The 6,000-nt window shown below is 43.0% G+C and overlaps 1 long non-coding RNA gene across 1 annotated transcript in view; it reads right to left on the reverse strand.

The window, feature by feature from the left end:
* LOC143830038 (uncharacterized) overlaps window positions 1-4,700 on the reverse strand; it is a 110,698-nt gene extending 105,998 nt beyond the window's left edge. Inside the window, exons 1-2 of the long non-coding RNA XR_013228327.1 lie at window positions 4,612-4,700; window positions 4,115-4,171 (exon numbers count right to left, since the gene is read on the reverse strand). This is a non-coding gene — a long non-coding RNA (uncharacterized LOC143830038). The remainder of the gene's footprint in view (window positions 1-4,114; window positions 4,172-4,611) is intronic.
* Between the last annotated feature and the right edge of the window lie 1,300 nt (window positions 4,701-6,000).

The raw sequence follows: 6,000 nt of genomic DNA on the forward strand, positions 1-6,000 counted from the left end.
GCGAAGCAATCGCCATTTTTTTTCCCTCGGAGTGAGCGGGGAAAGCAACGAACCAGCGAGGCTTGATTCACCCAGCGAGGCTTCTCCGGCTACAGTCCCTCCACAGAAGTGCTTTAAAGCTCCCCTAAGTCCCCAAGCACAACACAGCCCCCTGTTCGCCTGTTCCCTTTAATTTCGGCCAAAAATCACGCCCGTGCGGGGGGGGGGGATTTTTTTTCCACTCGGGAGAGTGTGGTAACAATGACTCGCCAGCTCACATGCCAGCTAGATGGGTCTCTACATTAGGAAGAATCAAGGCATATTTGTTGAAATGTTTGTGTGTGTGTGTTTTTTTTAACTGTGCTTAAAAGGAAAGGGGCTATTCGGGAGCATGATAACAACCGTCCATTGGCTGTTCATTCGATTGATGGCCAGGGGCGGGAACAAGCACAGAAAAAATAGCTTCCTTTCTAGCGATTCCTGCGAGACCGGAAACCTGTGGGGAATGAATGAAGCGCTACTGGATTCCACTACAAATGAAGGTATTCAGAACGCCGAGATTCCACTATTTAAAATAGTGTTATTGTTTTGTGAAACCAATTGGCAACATTGGTCCTTGTGCGGAATGGGCCTCAGTGAACAAAGAAGCCTCAGTGATAACACACTTAAGGCATGCTAGGCAGTGTTCCCAATGCATAACTAAAAATGACATGATGGATTTTGTGCTGCAAAACCACTCATAGATTCAAAGTTAAGGAATAAGACATTGTTTTTAGCAGTCTTTTTGTGCCTTTTCCATAATGCAAAATACCTCCAGGAAGTGTGTTACTTTTAGGCAAGAGGAAGAAGATAAGGACAATGTCTTCCCTTACACCACCTAGATGGATACGTAGAGGCATTTCAACCTGGAACAGTATAAATTGTGAATGGTGGCAATGTTTTAACATGACATGAAGAAAGATTTTCAAGAGGTAACTTTTAATGAGGCATTCAACCAATGTGATGTTCCACATCCCTGGTGTATTAGCACAGTGCTGGTAGAAAACAAGAGTAAGACTTCCTTCATCATTGACTCAGCATTACTCAGCATTTCAAGAACTTTAATTTAATATTTTTCTACTTCTGACTGTCTTATTTTTAAATCAAAGTTGCACACTGAAATGTAACTTAGGTGCTACTATGGCTGGGCTTGCATAAGTATACCACTACAAGGAAAATTGGAATACATGGTTTCTCATCAGGAAAAGCCTTTTAACCTTATGTATTCCGAATTAATATGTTTCATGTGGCAGGATGGACCTGCTTCAGCTGGCAGGCCCTATTTCACGCAGCCCGCTTTATGGGGTTCCCAACTCTGGAGAGGTGCCCCCCTCTCTCAGGTAACTTCTGCCATCACTGACCTTTATATGGAATTGCTTGCTGAGGGCTTCAGAACTCCCAGCTTTCCTTTTCAGTTCTAAAGCCTTTCCCCTGTGTCTCCTTTTGCCTAGTGGCTGGCCAGCATGGGGACAATTTACTGCCAAGGCACCTCTGGAGGAATAGCCACTTTCCAATTTCCAGCCTTCTTCCCTTTCTAGGACACTCCTTTACCATAGCATGTACAAGATGGTGGAGTCCTATGTGATACAGGAAACCACTACCGGCATCCAAAGTTATAAAGTATTTATTAAAAGAAAATGTTTATTGTCTTTAGATAGATCCATTTGTATTTGTAGGCAGATGAGAAATTGGACTGACTTCCCAGAGAAGAGGGAAAAAATGATTAAAATGCTCAACTAAGACTTTCACAGAAAATAGAGCATTTCTTCACAGTCCATAAAATTATCAATTTTTATTGTAAAATTTGCATAAAATACCTACTGGCAAAGATGGGCTGTAACAGCATTTCAAAACATATGTTTCTTTGTAACGTGTCACAACAGAATCCAAATATCATCCTTTTCCAACATTTCTAACCCAGTGACATGATTTTATACCCTGAACTGACAACTTAAATAACTATGACCTATAACATGGCAACATCTTTGGAGCTTGTATAAATCATAAAAGTTCAATGAATGGCCACCACTTTGTTATTTATCAGGCAGATCTAGTACAACAAATTTCAGTTTGATTTCACATAGAACTCTACCATTTCCAAACACTCAGATTCAAATTTGTTCTGTTTCCAAGAGTGACTCTGCTCCAACTTCTTTCTTTCTTTCTTTCTTTCTTTCTTTCTTTCTTTCTTTCTTTCTTTCTTTCTTTCTTTCTTTCTTTCTTTCTTTCTCTCTCTCTTTCTTTCTTTCTTTCTTACTCGCCTCTCCATGGAGGTTCGAGACGAGTTACAAGACATAAAACCCCAATAAAACCATATAGTAAAACCCATAAAACAACAATACATACAAATAACTAAGCACGATAAAACAAGATGCGGCAAAAAAACCCCTTCAAACCTTATCTATACTACCCCTAGATAACCCGTTCTAGAGGGGGCGTGAGGCAGAGGGTGCTAATTGGTCTTCGCTACTGCTGCTGTAAGAGGGGCCAGATCATCCTTGCAGCCCAGCCTCATCCAGCAACCTAGCAGAAGAGCTCTATTTTGCTGGCCCTGCAGAACACTGAAAGCTCCTGCAAGGCCTGCAGCTCCTCCGGGAGCTCATTCCACCAGGTTGGGGCCAGGACCGAAAAGGCTCTGGCCTTGGTCAAGGCCAGGTGCACTTTTCTGAGGCTGGGAACGACGTAAATTCATACCCACAGAGTATAAGGCCCTGCAGGGGGCATAGAGCAACAGGCGGTCCTTCAGATATGCCAGGCCCAGGCCGCATAAGGCCTTGAAGGTCAGAACCAAAACCGGATCTGGAAAATAACCAGCAGCCAATGCATCTGCCTCAGCACAGGCTGGATATGGGCCCTCCAAGGTGTACCTGTGAGGACCCTAGCAGCTGCATTCTGCACCAATTGAAGCTTCCAGATCAAGCACAAGGGCAGGCCAGTACTGAACGAGTTACAGAAATCTATTCTAGAGGTGACCATCACATGGATCACTGTGGCCAGGTGTTCGGATGACAGGTAGGGCGCTAGTAGCCAAGCTAAGCGCAGATGGAAAAAAGCCTGGTTAGCTACCTTCCTGACCTGAGCCTCGAGTATTAAGGAGGCAGCAATAGTCACCCCCAAATTCCTGGCTTGGGGCAGAATCTTAAGTTCCATCTCTGCCAGGGAGGGTAAACGCGCTTCCTCTCCTGGTCCCCTACGACCCAAACACAGGACCCCCGTGTTGGAGTGGCTGAGTTTCAGGTGACTCTGCTCGAGCCATTCAGCTACAGCTTTCAAACATCTGGCAAATGGATCCAGGGGGGAGTCCGGGTGGCTGTCCATGAGGAGATAGAGCTGGGTGTCATCATCGTATTGATGGCATCCCAGCCCAAAACTCCTTACCAGCTGGGCCAGAGGGTGCATAAAGATGTTAAATAACATAGAGGAGAGCACCGAAGCCTGAGGGACCCCACAAGGGAGCCAATAATGGTCCGATTGCTCCTCCCCAACTTTTACCCTCTGGATGCAGTTGTGGAGGAAGGAGCATATCCAGCTAAGAGCTGTGCCCCTTATCCCCGTCCTGGCGAGGCGGTGCACCAGCAGGTCATGGTTGACCACGTCAAACGAGGTTGACAGATCTAATAGAACAGTCACAGCAAATCCGCCTCAATCCAGCTAGAGACAGAGATCATCCAGCAGGGCGACCAGAACCGTCTCCACCCCATGGCCAGGACAAAAGCCCAACTGATATGGGTCAAGTGCCAAAGTTGCTTCCAGAAACACCAGGAGCTGGTCCATTGGGAAAGGGCATTCAAAAAAATATCTTACTCATGATGCAGTAAAACAATTTAAGATCCCATCATTTCATTCCACTGCATGTTTAGACTGCATAGCATATAGCAGAATAAGGTAGAAATTAGGACCAATCAGTATTGTAATCACATATCCCAGCAATGGAATTGTATAGCTCTAGGAATCACCGGAAACTCTATGGTAAAACCCATAAGTGGTGTTCCACACATAGAGCAGCGTGTTTGTTTTTCTTTGACAGAGTGGGAGACTTGACAACCCTAAAAACATTAGTAGAGAAAAGTTTAACTTTTACCCTTGTCTCACTCACACTTTTTCTAATGCAGATTCGCCTCCTGAAGCCTCAATTTGTTCTTCAGGAGAAGACCTACAGAAAGAATAATGGCAGCAGGGTGATTAGCATAAGAAATGTATAGGGGTAAAGGGTTAACTCTCGCTTGTCCACACTGCAGCCTCAATCCAAATTGCCTTCCCCACCCAGGATGCTTTTATCTTTCAAAGCAAACAAGAGATCCAATCACACATAGGATTGCTTCTTTTAAAACTGAAAAATTGTAAACTGTGCTTCCTGCAACTCAAAATATACTGATTGATACCTAGGTGTATCATTGTAATTATTATTACAACTATAATAAATTAACCATATTATTATTAACTAAGGCGTTGGGAAAAAAACATTCATATCTACTACTGTATTCCCTTTCATCCTCTATGACATTTATTTACCAATTTTTATTCTTCTGCTATAAAACCAATGTTACATGAACAAGCCCAGAGAGTAGAACTAAAGGTAAAAAAGAAACATACACTTAGATGTAAATCCTATGTTGAATGACAAGCAACTACATAAAAAGTCCTCTGAATGCAGCACAAGCTCTCTGTGGAGCAAACTGCAGAGCCCCCTGTAAAGATGATATATGAACTCCCCCTTGTTATTTGGCCAAGTGGGAGGGGTGGGCTGATGACATCATTGCTTCATTCTGGCACCGGCTGCTAGAGTTCTGTGCAGAGAAAGAACACTGAAGATAGCTGTTCCAAATGCAGATCTCAGCCTCCATTTGGCTGCAACAGCTAAGCCAGGTGTTTCAGGCTAGGCTGCTGCTTGGTACAAATATGTTGCTTTGTAAATGTAGACTTGTAATAGATCTCAGTGCGCTAGGGAGCTGGGATGATGGCAAGAGAATGAAATTCAAGGAAGACAAAGGCCACAAGTTGATATGACTAGCAGCTGAACCAGTACCTCCATTCTACTGAAGGTCTCCCTTATAAGAACAAACTAAATTTGATGACAGCACTACTGGATAGGCCGAAGCACCTAACCCTACTACTGGAACAAATAAAACTCAGAAAACAGGGAATTGATACATGCTTTTGGACAGATTCTTCTGAATGCAGGCTATAAGTGTTTAAAACAAAGCAAGAATAAGGAGCTGAACCTTTCCCAAGACTACACTTTTCTCACGTGTTAACTACTCACCAGTAAATTTTCTCTCACTGCAGATTCCATATGAATGTCTTTTTTCCATGGTCATCATTTTGTCATAATTGTCCATCAGTTTGCATTTGCAACAGAGATTCCGCACAGCACAAAATAGTCCAGCATTTCACCCTTGTTAGCCATGGTTCCTCTTTCATACCAGATGCATTATATTGTGCTTCCCCAGCTGCTTTCATGGCACTATTATGATTCTCTGGTGATATTTTTTTTAATGGTGCATATTGTTGGCAGGGTTTAAATATGCAAGAGAGAAGCAAAGCACAAAGCTGCTTAAAAGAATAAAATTGTATAGAGTGAGAAGTGAGAGTTCTAACTAACTGTTGTGCTGCATTTATTCAGTCTGTTCTGGAGGCAAGCAGGAAGGAAGTGTACTCAAAAGAACAGGAAGTCTCCAAAGAGCCAATCAGAAAACTAGAGGAGACTACTTGAAAAATTACCAGGAAGTTCCTAATCTAACTATATTCTAAACTATATTCTAATCTAAATACACATCTCCTCTGATGTTCCCTGCTGGGTATTCTTCATATGTTTTTGAATTATGCACACTACAGATCTTGCATATTCCAACACATAGCACCTAGGGATGCCAGTTTCCATCTGGGACCTGGGGATCCCCTAGAAATACAACTGATCTCCAAACTACATAAATCAGTTCCCCTGGAGAAACTGATATTTTGGAAGGTGGATTCTATTCCATT

This window comes from Paroedura picta, chromosome 2 (genome assembly GCF_049243985.1).
Source record: "Paroedura picta isolate Pp20150507F chromosome 2, Ppicta_v3.0, whole genome shotgun sequence".
Classification (NCBI taxonomy): Eukaryota; Metazoa; Chordata; class Lepidosauria; order Squamata; family Gekkonidae; genus Paroedura; species Paroedura picta.